The 21,016-nt window shown below is 36.3% G+C and overlaps 1 protein-coding gene and 2 long non-coding RNA genes across 6 annotated transcripts in view; 1 reads left to right on the top strand and 2 right to left on the bottom strand.

Moving 5' to 3' along the window:
• The window catches only part of LOC126916985 (E3 ubiquitin-protein ligase MIB1-like), a 266,584-nt gene that overhangs the window by 28,922 nt on the left and 216,646 nt on the right, over positions 1-21,016 (bottom strand). The window lies entirely within an intron of this gene.
• LOC126916988 (uncharacterized) lies at positions 658-9,443 on the bottom strand. The gene is made up of 2 exons (XR_007710838.1): positions 9,305-9,443; positions 658-1,332 (listed from the first exon to the last, which is right to left on the bottom strand). It is a non-coding gene; the product is annotated as an uncharacterized LOC126916988 (long non-coding RNA).
• On the top strand, positions 6,685-13,156 carry LOC126916987 (uncharacterized). Its single transcript, XR_007710837.1, has 5 exons — positions 6,685-8,474; positions 8,698-8,814; positions 9,347-9,822; positions 11,144-11,267; positions 11,580-13,156. It is a non-coding gene; the product is annotated as an uncharacterized LOC126916987 (long non-coding RNA).

Raw genomic sequence — 21,016 nt, 5'->3', positions numbered from 1 at the left:
GATACTTGACATGCACCGATCTAGCAACCTCAAGATATTCGAGTAATTGAAATTATGATCGAGCTTTGCAACGCGATTTCGGAGGCTGTAACGAATATTTTCCAGCTTGTTTGAAGCCGTGTTCTCGGAAGCTCCCATTTTAGGCGAATCGTGGCAGGAACGATGCGAATGTCGTGTTTCGTTGCATATTTCGCGGCCGAAATTCACGTAACGTGATTTCATCGCGGCTGCGCTTTTGTTCGACGCGTGCCAACGACCATTCATAAAATTACGGTCCAGGCAAATCGGTCAAAGAGCGAGGCGACACGCTTCGATTTGTCGCGGTTGCCCGAAACCATTCAACTGGCTTTCGTTTGTTTATCGAAAACGGCAAAACGAATCGTTGCACGTGTAATTTGTCCCGTTGCATGTAGAAATGTGTATTCTGATTATATATCAGCTCGTGTTCAAACGAGCGCAACAGAGATGAGAACAGAAGCTGTTTGTTCCATTGTATTATCAGCCGTGAAATTATTTGTATCGATGCACTGCCTTTGATTTCTAAATAGATTTGCTCGGTGTTGCGGAAGAATCGTATCTGAAAGATATTTTCTGAGGTTTTTGACAGTTGACTGCTATCAATGAATCACACGTAGATGATCAAAAAAGCTCCAGATGCGATATTCAATTTTAGAATATTTAATTTTCTCTCGTTTTTATACGTACCATAAATAATTTGTATATATAATCTAGAATACGAAATATTACAATTCGAACAATTGTGGTCACCATTTAATGACACTTTTTCTAATGAAATTGAGATTAATCTTAGATTAATTGTATGACAGAAGCTGACATCGATCTCCCATCATAAATAAATTATCGTAAAACGATGAAGTTTCGGGAAAAAGAGTTTTCGAAGCAAATAACGTTTCAATTGGCGAATACTGGGAAATTTGCATTTTTATAAAGACAATACACAACAGGTACTTTGTGTTCATGAGCATTTCCAGGGATAGGCGGAGCATAAAAAATCGAGAATCATTGTTCTAATGGATCCTTCCTGCGATCCTTTTAGCAGTTGTGAGACAAACAACATTAACCCTTTGTAGTACGTGTTTGCCAGTGAAAGAGATATGTTTGATGTAAAGTTCCATGGGTCTGTCATAGAACAAAAAGCGACGCGTTTCAGCTAGCCTTAGGGGCGTAACTGGGAATTCCGCCACTTTCTTAGGGGCTCGACGAGTGGCTTCTTTCGGCCTCTTTTATATTTTCCTTTCGACTCGTTGTTTCGCCAACTTTTTTCTACACCTCTGACACCTCTTCTCCCGTCACTATTCTTCCGCCTTTAACCTGTCCAGACGAACTAACTCGTGTCATTCGGGTTGTTAACCTCTTAGACATAATGTTTCTTATATTTTATGTAAGACACTACATTTGTTTACGTTATACTTTAGCAGAAGCTAGTATTAATTGTTAATTAACTATTACTAATACAACATTTGCTTTTACGTAAGCAACATAAAATGGATACAAAGCATCGAGGTTGACAGACGCTATAATAAACGTTACAATAAAGTAAACGTACTTTTGTAAAATATTCATCTAGTGCAATTGAAATTTACAAAAGGTTACCTTTTACCAACTCATTACCAAACTATTTTATAAAATGTTCTAATAATTGAAGATACGTCTGGTCTGCATTTTAATGATGCATTTTTCTGAAAGAAAGCATTCGGCCAATACAACGTATATATAATTATAATGTTTAGATCAAAGGGACAAGTATTCTACTGTTACAAAACTTTCGAAAATTTGAGGAAGCCTCTGGTAAGCGAAGACTTGCTTGCTCCTACAATTTCTCAGATGGTTGCGTTAGAAAAGCAATTATAATTCGTTATCTCTGGAGGAGAACGAGAGACGGTGAAGAAAAAGGGGCGGGGGGTTAAGAAAGAACACGAAGTGGTGAAAACATGTCTCAAAGGAGACACATAAAAGAAACATTCGTCCGGTTTGCCAAATATCCTTAAGCCGCTTAAAAGCCCTCCCTTCGAGCGAGCAAACGACTTTTTTTTCGTGTTAACGCGAAGGCTCGAAAAGGAAGAGGGAGGAAGATGGCCAAAGCAAAACCTGAAAAACTGTTCCACTTTAGAGTCTAGACGACTTTCTATCTTCCAGGCGAAATTAACGATGATAATTAGCCGCTGCAAGAACCACCAGTTCGCAATCCGTCTTTCTCTCCCTCCATCTCTTCTTCCTGTTTCTTTTCTGATAGCTACCCATCTTCTTCCCTCCTTTTTCTTTTCTTCGTTCTTTTTCCATTTTTCTTCCTTACTTTTTTTTATTCTTTTCGTTAGCCCTGTGCCACGTTATACCGCGGTTTTCTTTCATCAGGACGCCTAAAAACTGCTCTGAAAACGAATTCCGGTCTCGTATCTTGGCCGGAGATTACTTTAAGTCTTTACCGTTAGTACCATGGGGTAAGGGCTATTTTCAACAACGAACTCGTAACCCGATACACATCGAGCGGGAAGAGTTTGTCTGTGTTCCTATAACTAGAAAATCACCGTGGAATGCCTCCGAGTGCTTTTAATGAAACGTGCCGGACAACCTCTGATTTGTTAATGAAACGATCTGTTTGCGGATGAAAGAAGGTATGCTTGCTTTTCTTGAGACGTTCGTTCCTTTACCGGTACCTGTCCTCTCTCTTTCTTTGTATCTAATATCTTTCAATATTGAAGGAACAAGAAATCTTCTTGAAATATTTACGAGTATGTTAAATATTGGAAAAATAATAATCTAAAATTCTTAGTAAATTGCATTTCCAAAGTTTAATATCCTCTGAATTATTAAATAAATTTTTATAAAATTCTACACCTATTATACGTAATCATCTTAGAATTTAATTATCCTTTACCAAACTTAAAGTAGCTCATCAACTCTTTTGAAGATTATATATTTAATTCCTGTTTGTAGGCGACAGAAATGCTTAAAATTTTTATCTTATTATCTCCTATGACGGTATATACTTCCTTAAGAAAGTTTAATATTTGTCGTCTTAATTTAAGAAATACATAAATATTGAACTATGCTACAATTGTTTTATTTTATCGCTTTCATAACTATTTATGAAATAATTGAACGATTTAATTGTACACAGATAATAATGTTTTCAGTGACATGTTCTCGTTAATTCTATTTACATATGGATTTATAAGATTTTTATTTGTTTGTATTCAACTAGATTCGTCATGCATAAATAACACGCTACAAATTATTCATTTAATTTTCTTCTCTGTTATTACTGTAACGTAGCGAATATATTAGAGAGATTTGAATACATTTTGAAGAGGAGAATCTTAATCACTGAATTGCATAATATCGGGGAAATGGTAGAAAGACCTTTTAATATCTTACGGGACGAAACGCTATTATCACGATTTTGAAAAATAACACGGAAAGAAAGGAATTTAATAAATTGATAATTATTACCTATGAACGTAAAGCACACATAATAAATTTAAAATAAACTGCTACATATATAAAAGGGAAGATCTCCAAGTACATATTTAAATCTTATGCTTTTTCCCATCAATTCGATATTTCTACAACATAGTCTCAGAACTTCCATATGATTTTTTATATCCTTATCAAAATAATACTTTTGTTCAATCGTACAGACAAAATTTCTTCGATTGTTTTCATACCGTTTTCTAATCGTGTACACCAAGAGGCGAACGAACTTATTGTACCAACAAATAAATAAATCTACATACTACATAAATGAATCCACACCTATAACTCTTATTTCCGAACACAATCCTTAGTTTCAAAAAGTTTCACTATAAAAGCTGCAATGAAAAGTTCCGCAGTGTAAAGGATTAAACGATCAGCGTTCGATTCTTCTGGTCTGATTAATTTCGGGTCTCCAAAACCAGCCATGAAAATATTCTGCTTCTGCAACGCAATTCCACCCCGTCTCGTTCCCTCCCTCCCTTAGAAGGATGGATCGAAGTTAAAGTTTAGCAGCGTGATGAGCAATAAGAAAAAGTAATAATAACGTTTCCTCGACGTGTTGTTAGCGCAAGAAAGAAAAACGAATTGAGAAATAGAGGAGAAGAAACGTAGAGAGGTTTGCAGGGAGGGGGGATGAACGTCGATTTTCTTTTGCGAAGAGTTGTCTCCGTCGTGGCGTCAGCGCGACGTCCAAAAATAGGGGCTGTATTAGGGCGTAAGCCTGTAGTGGCTCGTTTACGCACGGCTCACCGGACCGCGAATGCATCGTCTTCGGCTGCTAGTAATTTTAGATCTGGAGGAGACGTCGCGACGCGGCCTGAAGGATTTCTCCTCTGTTCGTAGCGGCGAAGAACGGAACGATACTCGTCGAGATGTATCCGAAACGCTTTTCATCAACATTGCACAACGTGTTCATAACACTCAGCCTGGAGAACTCGCGGAGAATGAAAAGCAGGAGCATCGTATCTCGAGAAGGGTTAATCGACATTCAGGAAAGCCATAAACGTGTTGACTGCCGCGTGAATTTTATATATGTCGCTCTGACAGCAGCAATAAATTGAGATATACTACATTATAACTTATAACGTTTAATTTTTCCAAACTAGTATACTGTATTTGCGCGCTGTTCTTTTTTTGACAACGTTATCTAAGTTAGTTATATCGTTGGCAATTTTTTAGTTCATGAAATTTATCTTATTTCGATCATTGATCTTTGTGACTATTTTAATCGCTAAAAGAATGTAGTATCGTGGTTCACCGATGACGACGAAACGACGCTCTTTTGTCTTTCGTTTCACAATCCTTCTGTATAATAATTTCCCAACTAATAATGTCAATGAATTAACGAGTTAGTAATAATCGTAAGTTATAGACTTCATTTCTACAATTTTGCAATTTTATGTTAAATAATCGTGATAATCAAATGGCTTGCAATTTGTCAAATTTAGTTGTAAAACCTCATTCGTTTGAATGAATCTATTAATGTCAATAGCTTTGATTTATCACCTGTAAAATTTCGGTAATAATGTTAGTTGATATGTGCAAGAGGATCCTGAACGTTTCATATTTGAACAATTTTGAAAACTAAAATCAACAATGTTTCTTCTAATGTTCTGTTTCTTTTTTCTAGGGGATAAAAAGTTAAAGTAATTTTGCAACTTTATCTATAAAACAGATTTTTACTCGGAACAAATTTTTGTTTCTTTAGTATCGCGAATATATTATATTACATTATTACATGATCTTTAACTTGACGTTATCTATATATACAGTAATTTTATTGAAATGTTGGAGTAAGCTGATCGATGACGCAAGTTTCCCAATTATGTAAAGTTGTAGTTGTATTGGTTAGTTTCTAACATGATAACATATTGACTGTACGTTCTTATAAGCATATTTGTTCGTGCTACTCATATGTCGAATGTAAAAGTTGCCTTAAGCAAGATTGATACGGTAACATTATCAACTTAGTTTACAAAGCACTCTATGTACTTTTGATATTTAAGTACATTAGATAACACAAACATCTTACACATTAAAAGATTATATCTTTCTAAGAATATGTAAATTTTGTTAAGAATATTGCCAAGAAATACAACACGACGAAAATTTGTATCGTCAACTAAGTACTCTAAATTATATTTTGAATGTTATATATGGACCATTTTTATAACAGGAATTTATCAAATAATTATCTTCATAGTACTTGTACTACATAGTTTTTCACGTAATTTCATAATATCTCATTTTGCGATATATCATTTATATCCAATGTGTTTTTTGAAACATACTGTTGCACTAGATAGATGTAACAATTTATAAAAACAAATATTGCAACTATATAAAGACTGGAAGCTACAATCAATTTCTTTGAAGGAAATCGATCCATGAATTCATCGAATCAAATGTTTCCTTTGTTTGAAAAACTTCTCTCATTTCTAAGAACATTTAAATATCCGCAGATCTACAGAACTCAATCAAACTATGGATATCAGAGATGAGTTCGCGACACTATCAAATAAAACTGCGATTAATTGCTGCTATAACATCACATTGTAGAAGTGCTGGACGTTTGCCAACACCGTTATTGCTGCAAATAACTTTCTATAAATAATACTTGCGACAAGCGATCTCGCTAGCCAGCTTGCATTTCGAATATAAGTCTTTAACGGAGCTACCGATCGAGATTCGTTATTGTAATACGGATACTGAGATTTTAATCGAGAAAATTTGTATAATTTACGACCTTGATCGAAATCGACAAACGTATATTACTACCAATGTATAATAAAGCTTTAAGAATATATCTAGCAAGAGATCATGTATATATTAGTAATAAAAAAGTGAAAAATATTTGCAGGAGTCACACTAACATAGTAAATTGTAATAATTACATTGCTTGGTTTCTACAATTTTCTAATTTGGAACCTATTGAAGAAATGTAACACGAATTAGATAGAAATTCCTGGCGATCTACTCAAAATCTGAATTTACTTTGCAAAATTGTTCACAACGTGCATGAAGTTGAATACAAAGACGCTAATAAAATGAACGTCAGAACCGATCAAAATAGAAAATGATCGAAGAATACGTCATATACGTATAAACAAGAGAAAAATTAATTCTATTATATCAACCAAAAGAAAAAAAAAATTGACGAGATTATTGCTATAATATTATACCATTATTTCATGTTAGATAACAGATGTTAATTCTGATAACTTCTTACTAATCTTTTAAATTTATTCAGGCTTTCATAAGCGTCCTAGTACGTATGAACGGAGTTGTGGCTGTACGTTCGTATCTAAAGCAAAATGGGGAATGCACGGGAAATTGCTCGTGACACTGTGAATTTATTCATTGCTGCAACTTTCCATAATAAGGTGGTGTCTAACAACGTATATGTGATTTATCGAACAATTAACATCATTTCGCAACGAAATACAGTGGAAATTCTTTTTTCTTTTTTTAACGGCAACAGGGAACTTTGAAGAATGGCAAAGCTTCACTGCTATTTTATTATCGGTTTGAGGTATACATTTCATTAGATGTTCGCGACACGCTCCGTAAAGCCATAGTTCAAGGGAGTTTAATGGGCTCAATTTAGTTATTTTGAGAAAGTCTGTTGCACGGCTTGTTTACGAGGCGAAATTTCTTTAAAAAATGTCGCGTATAAAAGGCATTAAGGATTAATAGGATCTTTTGACACTTTTACTGCGTCGCGGTCTGTTGGCCATTTATGCATCGGTCTTCTTTTAATTTTTCACTGTTAGTATAAATCATAGTCGTTCTGAATTTACGACGTGAACGATTATTAAGCTTCGAGATTGGAATCGACACCATGAAAATTTCACGCGACCAATTTCTCATCTAAAATGCTTTCGCCAATTTCTTTATTGTTATTGGTTGCATTGTATCCGATATAATAATTCGTCTTTTATTAGAGAAATTAACAAGATTTAATAAGAAAATTATTACCAAATGTTTCGTACAATTTCTTATCTTTTTTTCTGTATTGAATTAAAATATTAATCGGATTCTCAATTTGTAAAATGAATATCGTTTGTTAATAATGAACTTTGGAGTTATAACAAACGAATGACTTCATGATACAATGGATACAATCAGAATAGGACACTGCGTTCATTTCATAATTTAGTGGAAACGAAATGGATGTTTTTTGAGAATTGGTAAACGATAATACAAAAATAAATGAACTCGAAATATAATTGAGGTTGATTAAACATGTAGGTCGTTTGATAAGAAACGAGTGGATGAATTTGTAATAGTCAGTTGTATTAAAATTCGTATCAATACAAGAGATAGTGCACGTCAGTCATAATCGTCGCTCGCTCAATACTATTATGTCGATCGCAGAAGAGATAACAATTGAACTGTTCTAGGGAGCACGTTCATGCATTTATATCGACCGACGTTACAACAAAGAGTTAAAAGCTAAGGTTCTCATGTAACTCCGGCTGAAGATTACAAATAACGACCATAACAATCTGTCCCGAGTTCGTTTGACTCTAGACCTTGTAAGCCAAAACAATCATTAGGATTTAAAGACACAATAATGTGGGTCTCTCCCAGATTCCAATTTTTTGCTGATTTTTTTCTATGTTTATGTGCCGCTACAGTATACAAGATATAAATAAAGATATAAATAAAAGGAAAATGACAATAGTATACAAATTGTTACCAAAAGGTTCGGGCACATATGGCTTCATTGTTTTAATACAGTTCTGACCATTTTTCTTATGTTCTTTTGTTTTCATAGGACAAAGTTTTATACCATAACCATAGAGATGTATGGCCATAACTTTTCAGTTTGTTGTAGCAACGTGTCTTCCATGACGATTACGTTAAAATATTTGGAGGCAAACGGTTTATATATAAACATATTACTTATGTTGTTTGAGCAGAGATGAAATGATATCGACGTATTGGAAAAATATTCTTATACTTGAAGAAAATAGGTAAGAACAATTTGTATTATATGTTAAAAGAAGATTATAGGAATGTTATAGAATACATAACGTTACGTTTGACATAATTTTTAATCCTTTGATAGTACAATAAAATGATACGAAATTCAGAATAAAAATTTTAGGAAATAATTATCTTTTCATCTTAAACATTTTGCTGTATTTCCGATATAAAGTATTTATTTCTTACGTTATTTTGCGTATGAAATTGCAGATGATATGATAAGCCTGGAATGCAAAGGAGTTTCGTTCTTCCGCCAGACGTGGTTGCCAAATATTTGACTCAAAATATCATTCTACATAAATAATGTCAAATAAGAAGAAGGACAGAGTAAGTGTATTTACCATTATCCATCTGACTCAGTTTGTGTAACCAATGTTCAAAATAATACAAAGCGACGAAATTAATTTTGTAGAATGAAGCTAGATTATACGTTTATATTTAATAAATGTTTGGAAGGATGTGATAAACGGACACATTACTGTAAAAAATTAATGGAAATGAAGATTAAGTAATGTTAATTACATCTCATAGTACTTACTAATATGTTATAACGAAATCTGTCAATTAATTCTTGCTGTATACGTATAAACATTTTTACATTAACGTCTAATTAATTTTTAGTCACGATCAGCCAGTCCAATCAAATGCAATTTAAAAACAATTTTATATTTAAATTTCCCTTCATATCTCTGCTTTATATTATGTCTTACTTATTTCAAGTGATTTTACATTGATATTTAACATATATTTTAGTCACATCGAGCTACTATATTTTACCAACAAAGTATTCTAACAAACGACAAACAAATTAACATACCTTTCCTTTGCCTAAAGAACATAACAGATTTCTTTTTCTTAGACGCCATTCCTGTCACATGTGAGGCCATAGCGGTTCATCACCTAACCACGAGCGCAAGAAAGACCAAATCACCTAGCATCCGCTCGCACTAGTTATTTTGTTGCTAAGAATGGCAAGCGAGAGGATCGGGAAGTTGGATCGTTCTGTTCGTCGAAACAAAAGGTTTCCTCGATCGGGTATAAGTTCCGAGGTAAACATAAATTTCACGCGTAGAAGCTCGAAGCTACGATATCCAAAGGGTTGAACGTGTCATCCTATCGAGTCCTCCTCGGATTCCCTGTTTAACGACACCGTGACAGCTGAAGGGGCGAGCAACTGTATGCGTATATACGTCTTTGTACGGCATCGCGATCCGTAAGAAGAAAAGAAGACGAAGAAAAGCAGAAGAAGAAGAAGAAGGAGACGATGGAGGCAGAACGAAGCTGAACGGGCAAGGGGAGACGGAGGAGAGCACGAGGAACGAGACAGAGGCCTGGGTAAGTTATCACTCGAGTCTGGACCAGGAATAGTCGCCATGTGGTGGCAGCCGTGGGACTGACTATTTTCGGGTAAAGACAAATTTGGCGCGATGCGCTACGAGGGAGCAAGCAAGCCTCGTGGTAGTCTCAAGTGTAAGCTTACATGTGCCGGGGGGTGTCGGCCACGACATGGAGAGGCCAATGGGATCTGTGCGGCCATTTTTAGAGGGCTCGTTGAAGCAACCGTGCCCAAAGCTTTGGCAGCATTCAGTCTGAAGCAGTCAACCAGTCAGGAGGATTCACTAGAAGTTCTTGACTCGAGCTGCTCTAACACTCGCGGCCAGAGAATATCCTCGACCTCTCGAAGGACTCGGTCTGTCTCGCAAGTCCAACATGGACGACGCTACCGGCCGGAACCGTTCCGATCCGCAATCGAATCGAACAGCAAGTGCGAGCAATCAGGTATCTCGCCGATCGGTGAAACGTATCGGTTTTCAGGATCCAAGCCCGTGAACGCGCGGATTTCGACCGTGTCGAAACCAGTGGATTACGTAATCGTTCGATTAGAAGATGAAACGCGCACCGTCCCGGCGACAGGATCGTCCGGTCTTCGTCGTTGAGAAGTGGCCAATTTTCATCGATCGAACGATCGATCGGTTCGAATTAACAGAACAACGATTTTCTCGAACGATTTTTTCGTTCGAACCGGGCGATGCCGTTCCGTGCTTCCTTACTTCCCATAGTGAATGTGACGTATGGAATGTAAAGAAGTATGGAGCTGCGCCCAGGTGTATCATCGAACCGGAAACGCGCCGTGGGACCCGGTGTTCTCCGCGAGACATGCTCAACAGCTGATCAAACAGTTGACCACATGTTTCTGCAGGCTGAAGACAGCAAGATTTTGTTACGCCCGATGAAATCATGGAAAATGACCGGTGTATTTTGATATGCTTTAGAAATGATTTTTACCGACGATTCTTGTTTTCATAGAAAATCAACGGGGAGCAGTCGAAAGTCTCGAGAGTGCGCGATGCAACGTTACGCAAAGTTTCCACGTTTGGCGCGGTTATCGTAATGGAAAAAGATATTAAACAGCTATAGCCCGGTACTGGTATCTAGATGCCAGAAATAGAGGCAGTTCCACGTATACCGTAACGTGACTCGAGCATCTTTTCACGTCCATGTGGCCTCTCCCGTGTTTTCTATTTACGGTTCCGTCGTGACTACCATGTGGTCGCCAGCTTTATTTAAATCGGCAAAATATTTCAAGGCGTTCCCAGGGCCCGTTTGTCTCCCCCGCCGAGCCACGATTCATAAACTAGAGATTTTCTTCTTGCAGATGACGACGATGCACCGTTCGACCAGTAAAAACCGGGGAAAAAGTGCTCTGGTGTTCAGCTAATCCTTTTTTTGTCTCGATTCTGTGCATCGTGTACCGACAGTAAACACCACTTATAGCGTACGTAAGTATAGCACGTGAAACATTTCTGAACTTAACATTTTCTAGCTATAAAATCGTTGAATGAAGTTACAAAATGTACAATCTTTACATTTACACGGCGAATATCAGAAGCAACGACACGATTTTCAAATAATCGCTAAACAGTTAAATAAACATGTTTAAGTGAAATATAGAATTTTATAGCTAGATCGTTATATAGAGACTTTGATGCCATTCTCAAGTATTCTTGAGTTTATGTAATACCTCGAAGCTGGATAAAAAAAAAAAAACGTTCGTTTATGAATATATTAAACTGTGGCTAATTTTATTACAGAGAGAAGAATGCACGGACAAGGAGAATGGAAGGGGTGAAAACGGTAGAAAGGGAAGGGAGAGCCTGGAAGGAGATGTTCGTCCGGTGGTGAAGTCAAAAATAGGACGCATGGTCACCAGCATATTTCCATAAATGAGTTCTCCGGTTACAGAATCTATTTGCGTTCTGGGCCGGCGACCGGAGCTGCAGCCAATTACAATCGGTTCCAGGACGATTTACGAATTCTGCGACAGATCTAGGGATCTATTGTGCGCAGTAATCCACGAAGTTGTTGAAACAGGAGAGTAAAAACCGCGTTCTTTCATTCTTGCGGAGTATAATGATTGCAAAGATTGTGATTACGAAAGAGGGGGTTAGAGAACATGACGTCAGTGAGCTTCTGTGACGTAATTGGACTTCGATGTACATGTACTTAGGGATTTGTATTAAGTCATGAGTAATGCGATTTTCCTGAGAGCAGGCTTTTAAACGACGAAGCTAGCTATGATCCTTTTGATTGTGAGTTTTGTAAAAAAGGATATAGCAAAGTGATAAACAATTTTAAGCAGATGGATGACAATACGTCATTAATTATTATTATTAATTATTATTTATAGATAGTCGTTTATATTGAAAAAATTCCATTATTTATTCTTGCCTAATATATATCTGCGTTAAATATATGTAATTAATAATTGATGCGCTTAATATCTGTCTCAAAAAGTTATGTTATTGTATCGAACAATCTGAATATTTTAGACGCCTTTAATTTTTAATGCGATAGGTTTGTATTTAGAAATGTTTTGTTATATAGGTGTTTTTTGTATTTTAAGAAATTAGCAAATCATCAAGTGTTTATATTTTTACAAACAACAGTATTATTATAGTGATAATAAGTATATTTTGTAAACGAATAGAAAAACGTTTAATTTTAAAATATTATACGGATATTTGTTAACATTTTAATAATTCGATTATAGAGACGCGTTTAAGGATTTAATTGCTCTTCTCGCCTTTATGTTTCTTACACATTCTTTAAATTTTTAAGTAACGGCTATAAAAGATATATTAGTAGTATTAGACAGCGAATATATCTGTAAAGGCGATTGTGCTTACCAGAACTGTGAGATTATTTCTATCTATGTGATGAGATTATGAGTCAAAGAATTTTATTTATTTTAAGTGTATTTACCGACGATAAACCGGCAGTAAACCGTCCTCTTGTATTAATATCGGAAGTTCTATTAGTTTAGAAGAACCTTCTTCGTTCGACATAAGCCAAGTTTACACTGACACGCAATTGTCCGCATTAACATTTCTGCTGAAAGTCTCTGCGAGCAAATGTGTCTGTCAGTGTGTAGTCTTGTCTTTGTGATTCAAAAATGGAAGAATTTGAACATAAAGGGTTTATCAAGCAACAAATTAGTTTTACTCGGTTTGTCAACTTCGCTATTCATAACGATCATGTTTATCATTTTCGTAATAACGAAAGCGTTATATGATTATCATAGATCGATGGCGTCTCATACTATATAATTTGACTTTTCTGTGCAAACTTCGACTTTACTTTTTAAGATGTTGAAGCTCAGATGTCTCAGATATCCCTGTCTTACTATATTCCGTTGTATCTGCCAACCATCCGTGGACATCACAACGCGAGCCTCTGTAACGATCGCTAGTCAATTTTGTCAGCTGGTTGTACATGTCTCGCCAACAACGCGACGAAACTAATGCCAGGAACACCGAAAATGGGACGATAGACGAGGAATAAAAGTGCGCTAAACGCTCGATTTATGAGGTTGAGACAGCACCGCTGGTATGAATGTTCACCCTAATAAATAACTGACAGTCTACGGAGCAGAAACCATGGGGTTGGAGGTGGATGTGATCCCAGCTATGCGTGGAAGCCTCGACTATTCAGGATGCAGGCACGGCCGGATTTGCATTGCCGTCATTGTCGCGATTTGAATCGGTCGCTCGCTTGCTCGCTTGTTCGCTCGCGCAAGCGCCTAGATCCTGTCGCGGCTTGCTTCCATTGTGGCAAATAATTCTGCGGTGCCATGGGATTAACGATTGCCTTGAATGGGAAACGGACTGTAGCGGCCAAGGAACTGTGCTTGGGCTTTCGGCTATTCTATCGCCGCGTAAAATAGCACGGGCTTTGCGGAAAGAGGTGTTCGATGAAGCTTCGTAATTCGAATTGAAATATCGAAATTTCTGCTGAAGATACTCATTTTGTCCGATTTATATCAACGATACACGAATATCGATAAGATATATAAATTAATGGTAAGCAAATGGTCAGAAGCAATTCTTACTGTTTCCTTGTAGAGTCAGCAGATGGAATGCATCCTATGAAATATTAATTTTTTATTTCGTATCTTATCAATGATATATTAAAATTAAATACACGACAGTCGTCGAAGTATTGTAGTATTTTAAATACCATTGCTAGAATTATTCAGGATAGCGCTTTTATCAATCTAAAAAAACGTTCTCTACTTTATTTATACGTTGATGGCTGACAAACGAGTTGACGATAATGAGCTGCTTGAATGATAAACATAATTAATCATGATTAATCATAAAGCGAAATTAAAATGAAAAAATCAACAAAAGTGTATTTTTCCCTCCGTGATCTTCGTATAGGTATTTTTTCTTTCGTCTCGCTCGATTTCAATTCGTTTATCTTTCGTTTCCCGTCACGGAAGAAGAGAAAATTCATTTCCGCCGGCCAGTCGACAGCAAATTCCATAGCAAGTAATAACTCAATTATTGACTCATGACTTTAAACGATTAGCGTTTGGTCGCGGAACACGTGCGTCGAATTCCGCAGCCCGAATACGCGTGCCGTTCGATTTCGCAGACAATTCGTTGGCTGGAAAGGGATAGAACCAAGGGTGAAAAGGGAGACGAAACACGGAGGACCAGGTGAGCAGAGGCCATAACGAGCCGGCATTAAATTTGTCCACGGAAAATAGCTCTGTCCACACAGTGGCGGTAATGTTCTTGATTAAGCCGAATGAATTATACTGATATTATTCCCGTAAAATAATAATATTAGTTCTCGTATTATTGGCTAATGTTGGCATTTGCATTAATGCCCGTTTTCCTAATTGACGGGTCGCCACGTTTTGTCTATTTGTTGTACGCGTTACACCCGGTACCGATTATGTTACTAAGCGTCAGTGTGGAATGAGCATTATTCTGCTCTTTCTGTGATCTTGTAAACCTGAGTATTTCGATGAAATTCAATTGGCTTTGTACATCTAGAAAATTAGAAAAAAGAAAAATAAATGAATAAACAAAGAACGATCGTGTAATAAATTTTCGATCGAAGATTTTATTCAGCAGTGAGTTGGCTGTTTTGAGAAAGATTTTTTTTATATATGCGTCTTAATGTATCGACAACATTCATACAGCTAACTTTTACTACAATATTTAATATTTATGGAGCGTACGTAGATCGCATGTAGTCATAAGAAAGTATCGCTAAATAATACGAAATTCAATATACCTGGATGCTATACTGTCTACAGCCACCATTGTACTAACGTTAACGTACTAAATGTACCAAATCAACCTTTGTTACATTTTTTGCAAAAGGAAATATGTACCCCGAACGCACACACACACACATACACATACATAAATGTTGAAACGAAAGAAACGTAATAAAAGGGGAAGACACTTAACGTGAAATGTGCTGTAGAAATTCGATCATTTCGGGCGGATAGATGCATTGGCGTAGGTGAATCGGCAGTCAAAGGCCTCCGTAGAGGGTTGTTGGCCATGCGACGCCAATAGAAGGTACCGGGGGTCAAATGACAGGCGAGCGCATCTATTGGCTACTCGGTACGATCGTCACGTTCGGTACGACAATTTATGACGATTGGAATAGCGGCCAGTTCAACCGTTACACGTTCGTGCAACGGTGCCGGACTACTAAAGTCTCGAACGAGACACCTTACCAAACTGGTTCAATTAGCAGAACAGCGTGAAAAAGGATTCACCGTCGTATCAGTCTGTAACGAACTTCCTGATAGGAATAATCCACCTGTACTCCACCTTCGTCCCTGTAAAGCTCGATTTTCTAGTCGATGGAACGACGTCATTCCTCCTCGCTTTTATCTCGGTTCCCTGAACAGAATTTAGCCGAATAGTTTCTATGTGAGCGCGTTCGTGAGGGATACTAACGCGAAAGACGAGGACAGCAAGGATCGAAGGACCAACCGTGGCAATCGTGATGTATGGCTTCCGTTATTGGTGTTACACGGAGGTGTTTGATGATTGTCAATGGCCGCGTTGGGTTTAAATCGCCCTGTATCGCTGATTTTGATCTACTACTTCTCGTTGTTGTGGCATTACTTTAAACGATGAATAATTACTATGGTTGGAGATGTTCTTAGACGTGGAAATGCTTTGAAGAAGTTAACTGTTACGGCGAAATGGAAATTAACATTAATCCTTTGATTGTATACCAAATCAATAGAAAGTTAAGATGTAAAAAAAGTGACGAATAAACCAAGACGTAAATAAATAGTAGATAAATAAAATGTTTCTAAATATGAAACAAATAATTTGTATCTACCTACCTCTTTACCAAGTTTTATTATCTCGTCATATATCATTTGCATAAGCTACGACTTATCTGTTGTAACACAATGATCGATTTATTGAAAATCTGAAAATCCGTGGGGAACAAATTTAATTCGATTTAACTTTCTCAAGTATTTTGTATTTATATCATAATGTCATATCGTGAAAAAAACTTTATCGTTTTTAATTTACTTACTTAGTAATGTTATGTTTGATTAAGAATTTATTTTCACGTGTAATAGATTAAAGTATCGAATTGAAAAGAAAATATCCAAACGCAAAATTCTAAAAAACTTAGAATATAAGTTTCCGTATACAGACCGTTTATTCCTCGATATCTGTGGTTCTCGTAACGGATTTAAACACAGGTTTTAAACTACATAATTAACGTGGTGCTATGCACGATACCGATAGATATTGCGGAATGATTCTTCGCCCTTGTGATTTTCGGGGCGCGCCGCAAATCGCGTATTCGCTGATAATGAATTTGCTGGCTAATAAATTCGAGCTATCAACGCATCTGGATTAACGTTTCAGCCCGTCACGTTAATATAGTGCACACCCTGAGTGCTCATCAACGTTAGTGGTGTATTTGCAAATGTTATGCACACGTCCAGAAGCCAAGCAATGTACACGGGCAGAGCACTGACATAATAAAGATTTATTTACTCCGGTAACCTATACGCGTTGACCGTGCTTCTATTCCCACCTGGATCTATGGATCTAATGGACAAATACGGGACTTAATTTATCTTCGTTCACGACGCGATATTCATGGTTAGATTTACATATATACGAGATATTTTGTAAAAATACTGCTAGACCTTCGTCCTTCTTCAGAGGATTAAAGTTGATTAGATTTTGATGCTAAAAAATAGTTCACAAGGTATAAGTTTCTCTATTTCTTACTCTTCTGCAGACTTCTAATAATGTTATTACCTTTACTTAACACTAATATAAATTATTTCTTACAAAACATCGTGAATCTATCGTCTATTCTCAGAGTATCTGTATATCTTCGAATCCATCAAATTGTTCTGTTCTTCAGCTACATAAAATACTTTGTATCCATCAAACGATATAGAAATACAAAAATTAACACAAACAGGCCAATCTGCCTATTCCTCTCGTATAGCCTTCATTTTAATTTCGTTTCTAGACGACGCAAGCTAATTAAGGTAATTAGGAAAATTCACGAGAGAGCACAATTTCATAACGACATCGGAGACTTAAGCTGAGAGGAAAAGATCTGCGACTAGTTGAACAGAATCCAACCGTATCTCTGGTTGCTTCGAGCTCGCTTTGCAAACATCTTATCGGGCGATAAACCAGACTTGTTACCGAGTGCAAGCGGTATTGAAGTTGAAGCAACTCGCGCGATCCAACATCCAGAAGCAAGTAGTTACGTAAGTGGAGCATGTCGATATCGAAATTCTGTTAACTACATCACTGGTGGCTGCAGCCACAGCGATGAACGGCCGGTGTCCGCAGCCATAGCGACGAACGGCGAGCATTGACAAGGCAGGAACGTTGGCAATTAATGGGAGGTGGGACTTAATTAGTACAATCTCCATGGTGTGTTCCATTCCCGGCGTATCGAGTCCCATGTCTACGATCACCTCTGTCTCTCCCTATCTCCTACCTCTCCCACTCTCTCTCCCTCTCTCATTCTACCCCTAAATACCGAGCGTTCCAGCGCGTTCCTCAGAAGAAGGTAATATCCTGCTGGAAGCCCCAGCTACGACTTCTTGCAGGACAACGTTGCTGAAATACCGATTTCAGATACGTCTACAGACACAAGAGCCGAGGGAAAGGTATTGGTACAGCGAGAAATTGTACTCTGAAAGGAAATTACGTCGAGTGGTTGTTCAGAGAACATTTTTTGTAGACACTTGTAAAGAGTGGAGCACGGGCTTTTGAATATTGAATTAGAGTTCATTGAGAAGAGTGAATATACACGAAAGTGCTTGAATACTTACTATGGAATAATTATTAATTAATAATTATTAGAGTTTCAATGTATTTGAATATTCGCAATGGAAATATCAAATGAAAATTAGAAGAGTATAGACCCTTTGATGAATTTGAACTACGTCAGATGACAACTTATCATTTATGAACGTTTTATTTAGATGGCTATTCCAACAGTACAAGACGCTATATCGGGTGTTTCAATTAGATTCTTCACGTGTTCTGTAAATTATCCAAATCACCTCATACATACTCAAACGTTAGATCATTCTTTAGACATGATCAACAGATAAACTCATTCTGCTTTCTCTTGCTACTGATTCACGTAATCTTTATATCAAGTGCAACGACACAATCCACACTAAAGATGAACTAAAGCCAGAATATTTAAAATCGCTATTGTAAAATCCAAGCAACAATTTACAACAAGTTACAGATGTAGCGTATCTGTAGCTCTTTCAAAGCTCGGTAACAACCTATATCTAGAACCTAATATTAAAATTATTTTATCGATATTTCTTATGGATACGTTATTATTTATTGTTAACAGAGATAACGGAATTCTCTTCTTCTATCGTAAGGTTATACGGATCGTCTTGCTCGTCTTCAATATTTCGTCTAGGTGCATCTAAAGTAGATGATACTTTCTCATACTTTCGTTATTATACCAAAGACTAATAGTATCTCATAATATACAATTTTCGTTATTCTGTGCAAAATTCAATATCGAATTTTAACACGTGGAACTTTCAATGCATCAAATAACCGTATCTTACTACACGCGTAAACTATCCGGAATAAAGCGGTCGCTGAAAATATAATACAATGGAAATGATAAATGTAGTAAAATGTAAAGAAATTAATTCAGATACTCTTTATTTTTTTTTCGAACCCTCTTAACGCAAACAGCTATGAATGCGGAGAACGAAGTTTGTTGGCGGCTTAATGAATCAAAAATTGGTAGATCCGAGTTTAGGAAATCTTTTAGCAAGCGAACTTGCAAGTATTCCCCAAGTCATCGGGATACTCTAAAACATTAAAGAGGCTTGGTCTATCCTGTTTTTAATTAACTCTGCATAGAATTCGAGGGAAGCTGCGCTCGACCGCTGGATCTTGGTCGAAGGCGAGCGATATTGAATCCGCAGATAACTTTTCATGGAGTTAGACTTCGCCTATTCTGGCACGTCGTTAAGGGAGCCCCAAAGGGAGGAAGAAGGGAGAAGTACGATTTTATTGAACTACCAGCTTCGACGCTAGGGAAAAAGGAGTGTACGTGTTTACGTTACCAAGTAACCGCGGGTGCATCCGCTTTTCATACTCTTCTTTCGTTCCCATTTAAATGTTACATCCCCTTTATCGTTACTCGTAATTGCTCATCGATAACATTCTGTTACCAGTAATGTCGATCATTCGTTTGTCTTATTTCGTGTAATTATATTTTATGATATCGTAGTTGTCTGTGAGACTAGTTTCAGTTTTGTTCTATGTCTACGAACTATGTAAAACCAAGTGGGATTTCTAGGCCACCAGGCTGAAATAAATAAATACGATACGGTATAATTATATAAATTATATTACATAAATTACACATAGATATTATACGTGTTTTATCATATTTGATAGAATATTTAACCGACCTTTAACGTTTCCTATAATACAGGTCAATTCTTCACCCACTTGCTCCCAACTTTCAGCTTTAAAACGGTGGTCGTCGTTCGTGTAATCGAATAGTGTTCGGAAAGTTTTTAATGGTTCTCGTAATTATTTGATCAAAATCACGATAACACTCGAATCGATTTCTGACATTCTGAATCACTAGTTACAACTTCGTCACGAATGTAAAAAAAAACCATTCTGAAAGTTCTTTCGTTTTAATGGCTTTTCTGGTTTTTTGTTCTATTCTTTTTTTTTTAGTAGTTGAATACAGAATTACAATTTTGATGTTATAATTTCGGATTTAACTTTTTTCTCCGAGTTTTGAATAAAAAACATTTTCAAATAGAATCTGATTAATGGTGAAACGAAGAGTACTTACATTTACCAATACATATTTATAATACGTAATACTTACTTTTAAATGAAATCTCACATTGTGGAACGAGTTCGGTTTTATCTTTCTCTAAATTTTTTTATTGGATTTCTAACTCTGGGCAAACTCATTACACTTTTAATTATGTTATATTATACATTTTTTTTTTTGTAAGTCAATACCTTTGATATTTTATTTTATTAATTGTAACGTCTATTGTATTGCAATTATATTGCACGTAGTAATTGTAATCATATTAATTTGATATATATGTATGCCACCATACTCGATTTATCGAACAACAAAAGAAATTCTTTTATAAATGATATATTAAATAATATAACTGCTAATATTGAAATATTAAAATAAAATGTTTTTTCAAAAATTGATCAAAAACTGCAATCGTCGTTCAATCTTTTGATTGCTATGTTACTCTCCTTTCTACGTTGTTACGACGAGAGCAATTCGTTTGGAGCAATAACGATCAATCTAAAGATATTTTTAACAATAAATTGCAGTGCACTTATCAAACACGACAAATTTGTCGGGATGATGAAATTGCAGAGTCCTTTGATACAATTATTAACTACGCTGAAAACGTAAAGTGTTTTAAAAGCTATAAATGCACCTTTTTCGTTTCGATCTAACTTTATACAATTTTCACGAAGCTCTAAACAAATAATTTAACATATTAACAATTATATATTTCTCCATTTTCTAACAGTATAAAAAGCAAAATTATTTTACTGAATTAAAGTTATTGACAAAGATAGATGAGATATTGTAGAAGATTACTGAGCTGTCGTGTTCGATGCCGACAGCAATTCAACGTTACATTAATCTTAAGTAGATGCTGATA

Source organism: Bombus affinis, chromosome 5, assembly GCF_024516045.1.
Source record: "Bombus affinis isolate iyBomAffi1 chromosome 5, iyBomAffi1.2, whole genome shotgun sequence".
In the NCBI taxonomy this organism is placed as follows: domain Eukaryota; kingdom Metazoa; phylum Arthropoda; class Insecta; order Hymenoptera; family Apidae; genus Bombus; species Bombus affinis.
This window is presented reverse-complemented; position numbering and strand designations above follow the sequence as displayed.